Source organism: Ipomoea nil, unplaced genomic scaffold (assembly GCF_001879475.1).
Source record: "Ipomoea nil cultivar Tokyo-kokei standard unplaced genomic scaffold, Asagao_1.1 scaffold1562, whole genome shotgun sequence".
NCBI lineage: Eukaryota > Viridiplantae > Streptophyta > Magnoliopsida > Solanales > Convolvulaceae > Ipomoea > Ipomoea nil.
The window spans coordinates 1842736-1855453 of NW_017617990.1; the positions used below are offsets into that span (position 1 = coordinate 1842736).

The 12718-nt window shown below is 34.8% G+C and overlaps 2 non-coding genes across 2 annotated transcripts; both read right to left on the reverse strand.

Moving 5' to 3' along the window:
- Positions 1-3565: 3565 nt before the first annotated feature.
- TRNAV-CAC lies at positions 3566-3639 on the reverse strand. Its single transcript has one exon. It is a non-coding gene; the product is annotated as a tRNA-Val (tRNA).
- Positions 3640-12152: 8513 nt separating this feature from the next.
- Positions 12153-12226, reverse strand: TRNAV-CAC. The gene has a single exon. It is a non-coding gene; the product is annotated as a tRNA-Val (tRNA).
- Between the last annotated feature and the right edge of the window lie 492 nt (positions 12227-12718).

Genomic DNA, 12718 nt, shown 5'->3' on the forward strand with positions numbered 1-12718 from the left:
CCTAGTGGTCCGGGGGCTTAATGCACCTCATATATAGGTGGAAAGTCTTAATGTGGAGAGCAATAAAAGGAATTCTACCCGTGAAGAGCGATCTTCTTTTAAAAAGGGTGGACATACCACCCGAATGCTCTGTTTTTGGAATTGAGATTGAACATACAATGCATGCTTTGTGTACTTGCATCAATGCAGAAACGATGTGGTGGCCGTGACACATGCAGATGTTGCTGACTGGCTGGGGGGTTTGCTGGAGACATGTGGGCAGCAGCAACGCGTGGAGGTAGCCGCAATCCTCTACACAATTTGGGAGGCGAGAAACCAAGCGGTGTGGGAGTCGCTTGGATGTCTGCATTGAGTCTGACGGTCTTAACTTAGGCTGTTCTCATCCCTGAAATTCACCCACTTTCTAAATGATATGACTTTTTAAAAGCTATTTTGTTTTAATTTTTTTTGCCATGTTGGATAGAAAGCTTGCAAATTTAGCAAGCTTTCTAATCCTGTGGCAGCTTTTGTGTACCTTTTTTTTTAATTTAAATTTTTTGTTTTAATTTATAAGCTATTTATTATTATATCATACTAGTATTTGTCTCGTGCGATGCACGGAAATTATGTTATAAAAATATATCATATATGAGGTTTATTCATATATATATAATTTTTGTTATTTAATAATTATTATGTGTGAATTCCTATGATAAAATTATGAACATATATTTACAATTAAAATAATATTTAAGGTGGGTGATTACTACAAATCTTAAACTATATTAAAAAGGAATAAGTGTCAAATATGCCACTCAATTGCACACCAAAGTGCAATTAGGCCATTGAACTCAAAAAGAATGCAATTAAGCCATTGAACAATACAAAAATATGCAATTTAGCCCAAAATGACTTGTTTACCTAGAGTAGTAAGTTACCAATTTCAAAATTAATTTTTTAAAATAATTTTTAATAAATAAATAATTAAATTATTATTAAAAAAAAAATAAAAAAAAAATAGAAACTTCCGGCTCGTCTCCGGCCGGCTACATCTCTGTGGCCGGAGACGGACCTCCGTCTCCAGCCATGGAGACAAAGACCTTCGTCTCCATGGCCAGGGAGACGAAGGGACGGTCCCTTCGTCTCCATGGCCGGAGACGATTCGTCTCCATAGCCATGGAGACGAAGGGACCTTCGTCTCCATAGCCATGGAGACGAAGGTCTTTGTCTCCATGGCTGGAGACGGAGGTTCGTCTCCGGCCATGGAGACAAAGCCGGCCGGAGACGATTCGTCTCTGGCCGGCAGTTTCTGTTTTTTTTTTTTTTTTTTAAATTTATTTATTTATTAATATTTTAATTATTTATTTATTAAAAGTTATTTTAAAAAATTAATTTTGAAATTGGTAACTTGCTACTCTAGGTAAACAAGTCATTTTGGGCTAAATTGCATGTTTTTGTGTTGTTCAATGGCTTAATTGCATTCTTTTTGAGTTCAATGGCCTAATTGCACTTTGGTGTGCAGTTGAGTGGCCTATTTGACCCTTATTCCTATTAAAAATTTAGTACATATAGTATTTAATATTACAAATTTTTAAGAACTTAGTAAACTATAATAGTAATTGAATTACAATTTTAGAGTCACCACGGATCAAAATTTTTAGACCTTTGAGATTTCTAACTCTAGATGTAGCAACATACAATTGACCTTTAAAGACCAAACAATTATTTATAAATATAAATGGCTATTAATCATCATCACCAATTTTAAAAAATAATTGTAACAATAATTGCTCACCAAACTATATGGCTATATTATAGTTAAGATTTCAATTGTTTGTTTAGAGTTAAAAATGATTTTTAAGTGTTAACATTTATTTTCCTTATCTGGTTTGTCCTTCACTTTTGCGTTCTTTTCCCTTTGATATTTTATAAATAGTTTTCAGGAGTTTTCCCTTTGTTATCTGGTTTGGCATCATTTTTAATGCTATATTATTATTTTTGTTGCAAAATTCACTATTTCCATGTAATTATATGGGTAATGTATCAGATTTTGTTGTATTGCACTAAACATTTTCTTCACTTGTTTCCTGTTATATATCATATGTTTTTCACTCATATAAAAAGTGTTTGCTAAACTTGCTAAATCTTAACTATAATACCAACATGTAATTAATACCAACATTTAACCATTAATATCAACATTTAATTTTTACAAGACCATACGTCTTTATTATAATTAAGATTATTATTATATTTATAATATAATAATATAATAATATAATATGAAAGTATGACTATTTTAGAAAGTGAGAGAATATTGCAGGGATGTAGTGTGAATAATAAATGATTTGCAAATTAAGTGATGTGGAAGTGGAACCCATTTTAGAAAGTGGGAGAGAATTGCTGGGATGGGTTAGCCTTAGTACTTGCTTTTAATGGTAATGTCAACGATCGTTCATATTTCTGGTTGATTGTTCATTCTTACAAATTGCTTAGTTCGCATTTTGTTTCTTGTGTTTTTCATTATATTCCCAGACGGGACAATCAACACGCTCATTTGCTTGTTAAAGCGGTTGGTACCTGATCTAATCAGTTGTATTCGGAAGGTTCTCCTCCGAACTCTATTGTTCATTTATTCAGCTTATTGAAGTTCTTGGTTTTCACAAAAAAACATCATACCAATTATATCCACAAAGGGTAAACAACATTAAGATCATTTCCAAAAAACACGACAAAATTTAAAAATGGTGAAATTTTTTGCGCAACAGCTATCCAAGGGACATGTCATTTGCGGCAAAAATTTTACCGTCGATGAATAATGCAACGTCATAGACTTTTCATCAAACGGCAAATTTAGTGCATTATTTTGTTTTCCATATTTCCCCTATTTTATTTGATAATTCATTTTATACCAAATATTTGATTTATATTACCATTTCGATTCTAATGTTTGAACCAAACACACGTATTCTTAAACTCCCTGAAAAATATTTGTTTAGATATTAAAACACCGAAAAAGGAACCCTATAAGATCAACTCTTTTAAAAATAAATGGTGAAAGTACATATGAAGTCCATATACTATAGTGTTTTGTTCATTTTAGTCCTTGTACCTTTATTCTGTTCAATTTAGTCCCTTTACTTTAAAAAGTGGTGAAATTAAGGACAATTACCCAAATCTTATTAGGAACATGGTTGTAATTATTTAGTTTGGACATACTAATTTAATATATTAGTGATAAAAGTAATTAATTTTAAATATTTATAAAGTAATATATGAGTAGGAATATAAATATTGTTCGTGCCGCGTAACCTAAGTTAACATTAATATTACCACCATTAACTATTGTCCTTAATTGCATCACTTTTAAAAGTACATGAACTAAATTAAACAAAATAAAAATATAAAGACTAAATTGAACAAAACACTATATTATGGAGACCTCGTAGGTATTTTGACCAAAATAAAGCTACGTCCAAAATTCACTTATGTTACATACTTACATTGCAGGTATTTTCTTTCTCAATATTAAGGGATGGAAATGCACACTAACTTAGTGCTAAAACTTTGAAAAATAAGTTCAAAGTGTCTGAGCCCGGGTTCGAACCGGGGACCTCTAGTGTGTGAGACTAGCGTGATAACCAACTACACCACCCAGACGACTACGAACGTTTTTGAGAACATAAATACAAGTCCATTTTATCAAGATTGATTTTGAGAAGAGTATGATAAAGTATCTTAATCTACTACCAAATTAGTAATTCATGAACATTATGCGAACATTGTCCTTACGGTACTAGAAGTGTTAGCAAATAGTATTTTCAGAAAATTATTTGTGTTCGTGTACAATAAGCGTTCGTTTAATAAGGTAAACGAATAAATGAATAAAGTTTAAAATTTGGTTAATAAACAAACAGAATCTGTAGGCTCACTTTCTAAGAGCTTGTGAACAAGTGAGTTTGTGTTCGTCTAATAATGTTCATGAACAAACTTTTTTAGTGTTCGTTTAATAATGTGCACGGACATGCTCATGAACAAGCAGTACTTAAGTCTATATTTATTTTTTAATTTCACTTATATATATTTTAATACACACACATATTAAGACTATACAATATAATTATACTACTTCATTAATTTTATTGGGATACTGGATGCGGAATCTAAACGTCTTATGTTTTAAGTTTTTATGTTTTTGGCTTGTGATGTGAACAAACAATTTGTCTTCTTCTTCTTCTTCTTTTTTTTTTTTTTTTTTTTTTTTGGGACTTGGTATTTTTACTTTGATACTAGATGCTAGTTTTGGACTTATTTATATATATTTTTTATAGTCGTTAGATTGTCTGTTTGGTCATTGTTAATGAACATAGACTATTTCTTGTTTACAAACGAATTATGATCATGAACATGTATTTGTTTATTTAGGGTTTATAAATGTGCTCACGAACGTTAACGAATATGTTTTTGAACGTGTTCGCAAACGTTAAATGTTTACGAACACATTGGCAAACATTAACAAACACTAATAAACGTTTAACGAACAAACACGAACAAGATTTTTAAATACCTTAACAAACGAACACAAAGAACCTCTGTTCATTTATGTTCAGTTCGTTAACAGCCCTACATGGTACAAGCCAAAACTTTGGTATTATATTCTAACATTCACATGCATATTTATTACTTTTACTATTTTCATTTATAATTATTATGAAATATATATTTTGTGTTAGTTTATTATATGTATCATATTTAATTATTTTTATAATTATATATTTTATTTTATTTCTTATTATGTCATGTTAGGTTGTAAAAAAAATTTGCTTCTCAAGTTCAAGCTCTTAGTTAATTATTTTTAAATCATGTGTACTTATATATGTTACCATTCTGGCCAACTATCATGTAGTGTGATAGTATCCTAGTTACCATTTTAAATGAATGGTAGTATGTTATTTGAGAAGCCTTAGTTTTAACCAAACACATGAATCTAGCGTTCCCGTCCGTGAACCAAATGCCCCCTAAAACTTAGAAGATAAAAACTCAGTCAAAAGTGAAAATATATGTATAAAGGAGAGATGAAACTATGCATATAGCAAAATCAAACATTCTCATCTTTTGATGAATCATTATGCTATACTATCTGATCATCCATTCCTTCTCCTTCTTCTATTGATCTCATTGTTTCAGGCAGACAAATGACAGCAGACCCTAAAACAATGGCCAAAACACCAAGCACAACATATGACCAAACCTTATTCTTCTCATCTGTTGAGGCAAGCAGGAAGAGAAGTGGCAAGATACAGAAATAGCCCTGGGTGAGATAAGCAATTCCAGGCAGGGATAAGAATCCCAATGTAGAACAAAGGAATCCAAGAGTTCCCACTTGTGATTCCCATTGCTTCCCCACACTCTCCCTGGACAAAACCAAGACGCACGACCCAATAGCCGCCCGGCCTAATCCACTCACAAGCCTTAAACCAGAGTAAGCCCATATGTTTGCAGAGAAAGCAGAGAGACAGAGGCCAATGACATGGGGAATCAGGACAAGGACAGGACAGTTTTTCGTCGGAACGAGTCCCCAACCAGAGTCAGCACAATTCCACCAAGAAAGCAGCCTAGGAAGAAGGAAGAAGAAGGCAAGCCAGTGATGACTGAACTCTCAGAACAGTAAAGAGACCATTCAGAAATAATGGAAGTGTGGGATGGCTTATCCCAACTCCATGAATTTGTGGGAAGCTCACAAATGTCTGATTGAGAGTTGCAGAATGAGTCTGTGCAGTGCCATGAAGGGGTGGCATCAGTGAAGATGGTGATGAAGGTTTGCTGGCCTTCAAAGAATGACTTGGAGAATTTGACACCACCCAAATCCACTCATCAATGGCTCTATCATCTCCTCAATGGACCAAAAATCAGGCTTGGGAAGAGGCTGTAATCTTGGGTGGTCTGAATATTGGAAAACAGGAGTTTGTGTGAGCAATGGAGTTGTTGAATCTGCCATTGATGAGACCATCTTCTTGATTTCTCTCCACTGACTGGAAAACTGTGTGACTGTCTTATAACATATAGAAAAGCCATTGTTTATGTTTACACATATCTCACATGCATGCTAATAATTCTATAAAATAATGCAATTTGGAAAGTCCTTGACTTGCAAAACTTTTTATAAGAAAGATATATTCACATTCCCCTCATCTTTGAATTCAAATTTTAAATGGCAACTATCAGCCCACACAATGGCTTATTTTTGTACTTCATTTCCTCTGCTGTAATACCTCGAACATATGCAGATGTCTATGTTACTCACTTGTATTTTCTGTCGTATTTATTATTTAATGATAAATTCCTATGTTGCTTACTTTTTAAAAATCGTTTCTTTTCTATATATATATATATATATATATATATATATATATATATATATATATATATATATATATATATATATATATATAAAATGATTGAAGTAGTCTAGGGGCTCCAATCTCATTACTATCACCTTAATATTACTGCTCTACCAACTAGAGTATAAAACTTGCAACTTTACGATAATTGGAGCTAGGGAAGGGTTCAGGTGCGGGAATGGTTTCCCGTGCGGTTGTGCAGTTCGACGCATCTTAAGCATTAAAATGGCGCACCATAAATACACAAATCACCACGCACCTTAAACACACAAACAAAGCACCTTAAGAACACAAATCATTCACCTTAAGTACATAAACCACGCACATTAAGCACAGAACAAAGCACATTAATAAGCACAAAATCCACGCACCTAAGATTTTAAAATGGCTCGCATTAAACAAAAACTCACGCACTTTAAGTTTTACCAACTACTCACATTAAGCACAAAACACACACACCTTAAGCACAAACTCACGTACATTAAATACAAAACCCACGCACCTTAAGCACAAATCTCACGCACCTTAAACACAAAATTCACGCACTTTAAGTTTTAACAACTACTCACATTAAGCACAAAACTCACGCACCTTAAGCACAAACTCACGCACATTAAGCACAAAACGCACGCACCTTAAGCACAAATCTCACGCACCTTAAGCACAAAACTCACGCACCTTAAATTTGACTTAGATGCAAAAATTATCAAATTGCCACCGTATTTTTTTAAATTTTGATAATCCTGGACCTTGATTTAAGTAAGATCAATGGCTCATATTTAACCCCACAACCGCACGGGCTGCCAACCTCACCAGAACCCAATTATATATATATATATATATATATATATATATATATATATATATATATATATATATATATATATATATATATATAATCCTGATCAAATGTGAATTAGGTTTCTCGTGATAAGTGTGGACTAATTCGATCCATCTAGTATGATCAATAGTTAAAAATGACATGTAAATTTTATAAATATTAGCATAAGAGAATCAACTTAGGGATTTCATGCATATATTTTTGTAATGGAGTAAATATCAGCCAAGGTCTCTCGAGTTTGGTGGTTTCACGACATATAGTCCTTTACTTCCGTAATTACCATTTGTGGTCCTTCAAGTTGCGAAAACTGACATGCTGTTGTCCTCCCGTTAGTTCCTGACATCTAAGCCGTCGAAAGCGGGGGATAGAAATGTCATTTGGCATATATATTTCTTTTTTACTGCTGCCGTAAAGCCAACTCACTGCCGCCGGAAATAGCCTACGCCGGGAATCTCGCAAGAAACACCTACCACCACGTCGGAAGCCACTACTCAGCCGCGACCGCCGTGAACTGCCGCGGGATCTGCCTAGTTGCCACCGAATCTGCTCGCATCGCGTCAATTGTTTGCCTAAAAGAAATAAAGGTCGTCGTTGACCCATCTTTGTCGTCGACTAAGAGAGAGAGAGATTATCCGCCGAAAACAGAGGGTTTCGGCATCGATCTGGTCTCTGATCAGCAAATCGATTACGGGGAGGTTGGCGAAGTCGTGTCTGCTGCGGTGGTGCAACCAGCTTTCGCCGGATCTGATTTGAGCGATTCTAGCCTCCCTCAGCTTTACCGGCCCATTGCTCGCACCGGCAGGGTTTTTCCCACGCCGGTGTCGCAGATCGAAACGGCTTCTTCGTCGGCAATTGATCCTCCGACTTCCCTCACTCTCTCTTTACTCGGACCCTCTGAAACTCCCAGCTCTGTAACCCCAACCATTCAACTCGTACACTCACCCCATATTGTTCAACTCCACGCGCCGCCTCCACCAGCATCCCCTAGAACCCATATTTCTTTCTCTCCCGTGGTGGCTCCATCACAACCACCGCCACCACCACTCCCTTCTTTACCCCCTCAAACACATCAAAACTTCGAGTTTTTACCCACGACGCTGCCTCAAATGGCAGAGAAACCGCTCTTCAACCCAAAGTTACGTTCATGGCCGTGCTGCAGGACATGACTAGGAAAGAGGTGAGGAGTTACATGTCCGGCGTCGAGAAAAATGGGCTCTGTATGCCGACGGAAGCAATCCGAAATGTCGTCGTCAAACGAAAAATAAGATCGGTTGAAGGTATTTTGTGATTTTTAATTTCTGAATGTTTTGTTATATGGCAAATGACATATTTACCCCCGCTTTTGATGGCTTAGACGGAATGAACTAACGGGAGGATGGCAGCAGGTCAGATTTCGCAACTCGGAGGACCACGGATAGTAATTACAGAAGTTATGGACTATAGGTGGTGAAACCACCAAACTTTATGGACCTTGGCTGATTTTTTATTTTTTATTTTTGAAAGGGACCTTGGCTGGTATTTAACTCTTCTCTAATGTAACAAAACTAATTAGACCAAATATGTTATTTAACCAGCACGAGTAACTCAATTGCGCATAAGGCGCTACCAACAAAAAAGAAGCGAACAAGCAATGAGGACAAAGACAATGACAAACCTATCCAAAAGTGAATTAACAACAATAAGTATTTAGATAATTGTTTTTAGAAAAGTGCAAATTAAACATTAATTTTAATGTCAACTATAATGAACTTCTCCTATATAATTTTGTATTGATAAACTTTGATTTACAGAGTACTTATTTAAGTACAAATATTGGGCATTAAATCAGTCTCGCAACGCGTGTGTAAAAAAATAGGAGTAAATACCAGCGGAGGTCCTCCGACTTTGGTGTCACTGCCAATTTTAGTCCTCAACTTTTAAATTAATCACTTTTAGTCCTCTTACTTTTTGTTTCTAGCCATCTATGGTCCTTTCATTAAACTTGACCATCTAATGTTGTTTTCTAAAAGATAATTCGGTCCTTTCATAATTAATTTATTAATTATCATGTTTAATTTCCTCATCAAAATAGTCAAACAATGGTTTCCCTAGCTATGAACGTGTACAAAACCAGCTCGTGAATCAAAATGGCGTACAAAAGCTGGTACGAAGGTTGTGCCAAAACGACGTCGGGATATCTCGATATGACTCAACAAACACAATAATTAATAAATTAATTATGAAATGACTGAATTATCCTTGAGAAAACGGCATTAGATGGTCAAGTTTAACGGAAGGACCATAGATGGCTAGAAACAAAAAGTAAGAGGATTAAGAGTGGTTGATTTAAAAGTTGAGAACTAAAAGTGACAGTGCCACCAAAGTCAGAGGACCTCCGCTGGTATTTACTCAAAAAATTAGTGTCAGTATAAGTAGTAGTTTTGGGATACATACATATTCTTATTAAAATTATATTGCCTTTGCATTATCTGCATTTTTGGAATATTCTCCCATTTTAAAATGTGAACATTATATTATCATATAATCACGAATTCCCAACGTCCTCTCTAAGCTTTCTATAATTCTCCACAAGCTACAAACCATTTTACTGGTGGTTACACTTTAAGGAAAATACTAAATATATAGGTAAATCTTGTATCATTTGAATTTATTATAATAAATACTAGGATTAGGGGTTTGATTGATAGATAGGAAATTATCAATTGACATATAGTAAATTTGATTTTCCTCTACTACTCAATAAAAAATGGTTATAGGAGCATAAGAGGAGAATTAGTTGGCTGCCCCCAAGTGGAGGATCTTTCTCTGGTGAGTTGTGAGAGAAATATAATTCTCCCAACTACTACTAATCTTATAAGGAGAAGGGTGGATGTGAGTCCGAGGATGCCATGCACTCTCTACTTTGTGTGATTTCAATTCTCTCAACAAGTATGGCATTAATGTTCCCTTGGAATTTCATGTGTTATAAGTGTCACCTTTTCTACTTTGTTAAACAATGCGATGAGTGTGTTGGATGAAACTGTTGTGGTGGAAATTGCAGATGTCATATACCATATTTGGAGTGCAAGAAACAATGTCGTCTGGGATACTAAGCTACCATTACCGAAACGTGTCTGGAAGGCTGCGCATTAGGGTTTCCTCGCGTGGCATCATGCAGCGTATGAGGCACAACACCTCCTCCGCACTGCTAAAATCCGACGATGTCGTCTGTTCATGTGGCTGCCGACCAGCAGCTGGCGCACATATGTAGCTTTGATGCTGGATTTATCACCTCAACTAGAACTGCCACATCGCTATACGTACTTCTTGCCCCGGATGGGATTTCGTCGCAACCACCAACGAAATTCTTTTGGGTTGCACAAACCCTCTTATGGCGAAAACTCTGGCCTGCAAGAAAGCACTATCTTAGTTAAAGGATCGTGGTTTAAGCTCAGTTACACTCCAGATTGATTGTGTCTCTCTGCACTAGCTACAACTTAACAATTCCAACGAGATAAGTCTGATCGTATATATGATTCTGAGCTTCTTCAATCTCTTTAATTTCTGGATCATTCAATGTTAGTTTTAGCACATTCTTTAGTTTTGAGAGCCTATTCTCAGGCTGACACATTATACTGTGACTCTATTCCTCCTGACTTTATTTTTGTTCTCATGCAGTAATATACCTTCGTTGTTTTTTGTTTTCAAAAAAAAATAAAAAATAAATTGATTTTCCCCTTAAGAGTGTATTGCCCCGCATGCAGATTACAACGAGTGGTGTGTCTTCCTGCAGCATACTTGCTAACTGCTCAAAGTTGCATTGGGACCTAAATTATATTATTTCACATTCTTAGTAATTGGTTATGGACAAAATGAAGAAACTTAGTATAAAAAGGGCTGATTATTTTGAAATTAAAATTATATGATGTAGTTTGTTTTAAAATTGATTATTAAATTCGAAAAATTAAATCTATGAATATGAACTTAGCAACAGTCCTTATAATTCAAAAAACTAATAAAACAAAATTTGAAGGATCATTAATAGATTGAGTTTTAATTTCTTTATATACGTCTAACTTAATCTGTACACACTTGTTCATTTAAATTATTTGGTAAGTTATATACGTAATTTATTTTTGTACATATGAGAAAATGAACTACCAAATTAAATAAGTTTACATAAATATAGAAAAAGTAACATCATATCGGCCAATTGTATCCGCAATGGGCAAACAACATTAAGATCATCATCTCCAAAGAACACAGCAAAATATAAAAATGGTGAAATTTTTTGTGCAAGAGCTCTCCAAGGAACACGCCATTGTGGTAAAAAATTTACTATCGATATGAACAGTGCAGCGCCATATACTGTTCATCAAACAACATATTTAGTGCATTATTTTGTTTTCCATTTTGCCCATGTTTTATTTGCTAATTCATTTTATACGGCAATTGTATCCGCAATGGGCAAACAACATTAAGATCATCTCCAAAGAATACGGCAAAATATAAAAATTGTGAAATTTTTGGCGCAAGAGCTCTCCAAGGGACACGCCATTGTAGTAAAAAAATTACCATCAATATGAACAGTGCAACGCCATATACTGTTCATCAAATAGCAAATTTAGTGCATTATTTTGTTTTCCATTTTGCCCCTATTTTATTTGCTAATTCATTTTATATGACCAAATATTTGGTTTTCATTACCATTTCGATTCCAATGTTTGAACCAAACACATACACCCTTAAACTCTTTGAAAAATATCTGTTTATATATATATTTAAACACCCAAAAAAAAAAAAAAAAGCCCTATAAGATTAACTCTTCTAAAATAATGCTACGTCCAAAATTCACTAATATGATGTTACATTGCAGGCCTTTTCTTCCTCAATATACACTGATGGGAATGCACAATAACTTGTTGCTAAAACTTTGAAAGGTTCACAAAATGTGTCTGAGCCCGGGTTCGAACCGGGGACCTCTAGTGTGTGAGACTAGCGTGATAACCAACTACACCACCCAGACAACTGCTTATATATTTGAGAACGTAAATCCAAGTCATCTACTGAAAGAAGTTTTATCAAGTTTGATTACGAGAAGAGTAATAATTCTTGATAAAGTATCAATCTGCTACCAAATAAGTAATTCATGAACATTATGCGAAAATTGTCCTTATGTTTGTAATCTATTAGCTCAAACATGATTGATCAAAGGAACTGCAGAAAGTGAAAGGAAGAGACAAGGACGAGAGGATATTTTTATTCATACATCTGTGTATCTTCCATACAATCATAACACATCTATATATAATATACAAATGTAACGGAAGACATAATGCAGTCATTAATCACTTAACCGTTACATAATCAATACTAATAATGGCCACACTAAATACATATTTATAACACTCCCCCTTGGACATTATTTGGCCGCGATCTTGCATCATTAAAAACTTGCTAGGAAAACCCTGTGGGAAAAACCTAGACAATAAGATAGTACAATAGAAAATATATTCAT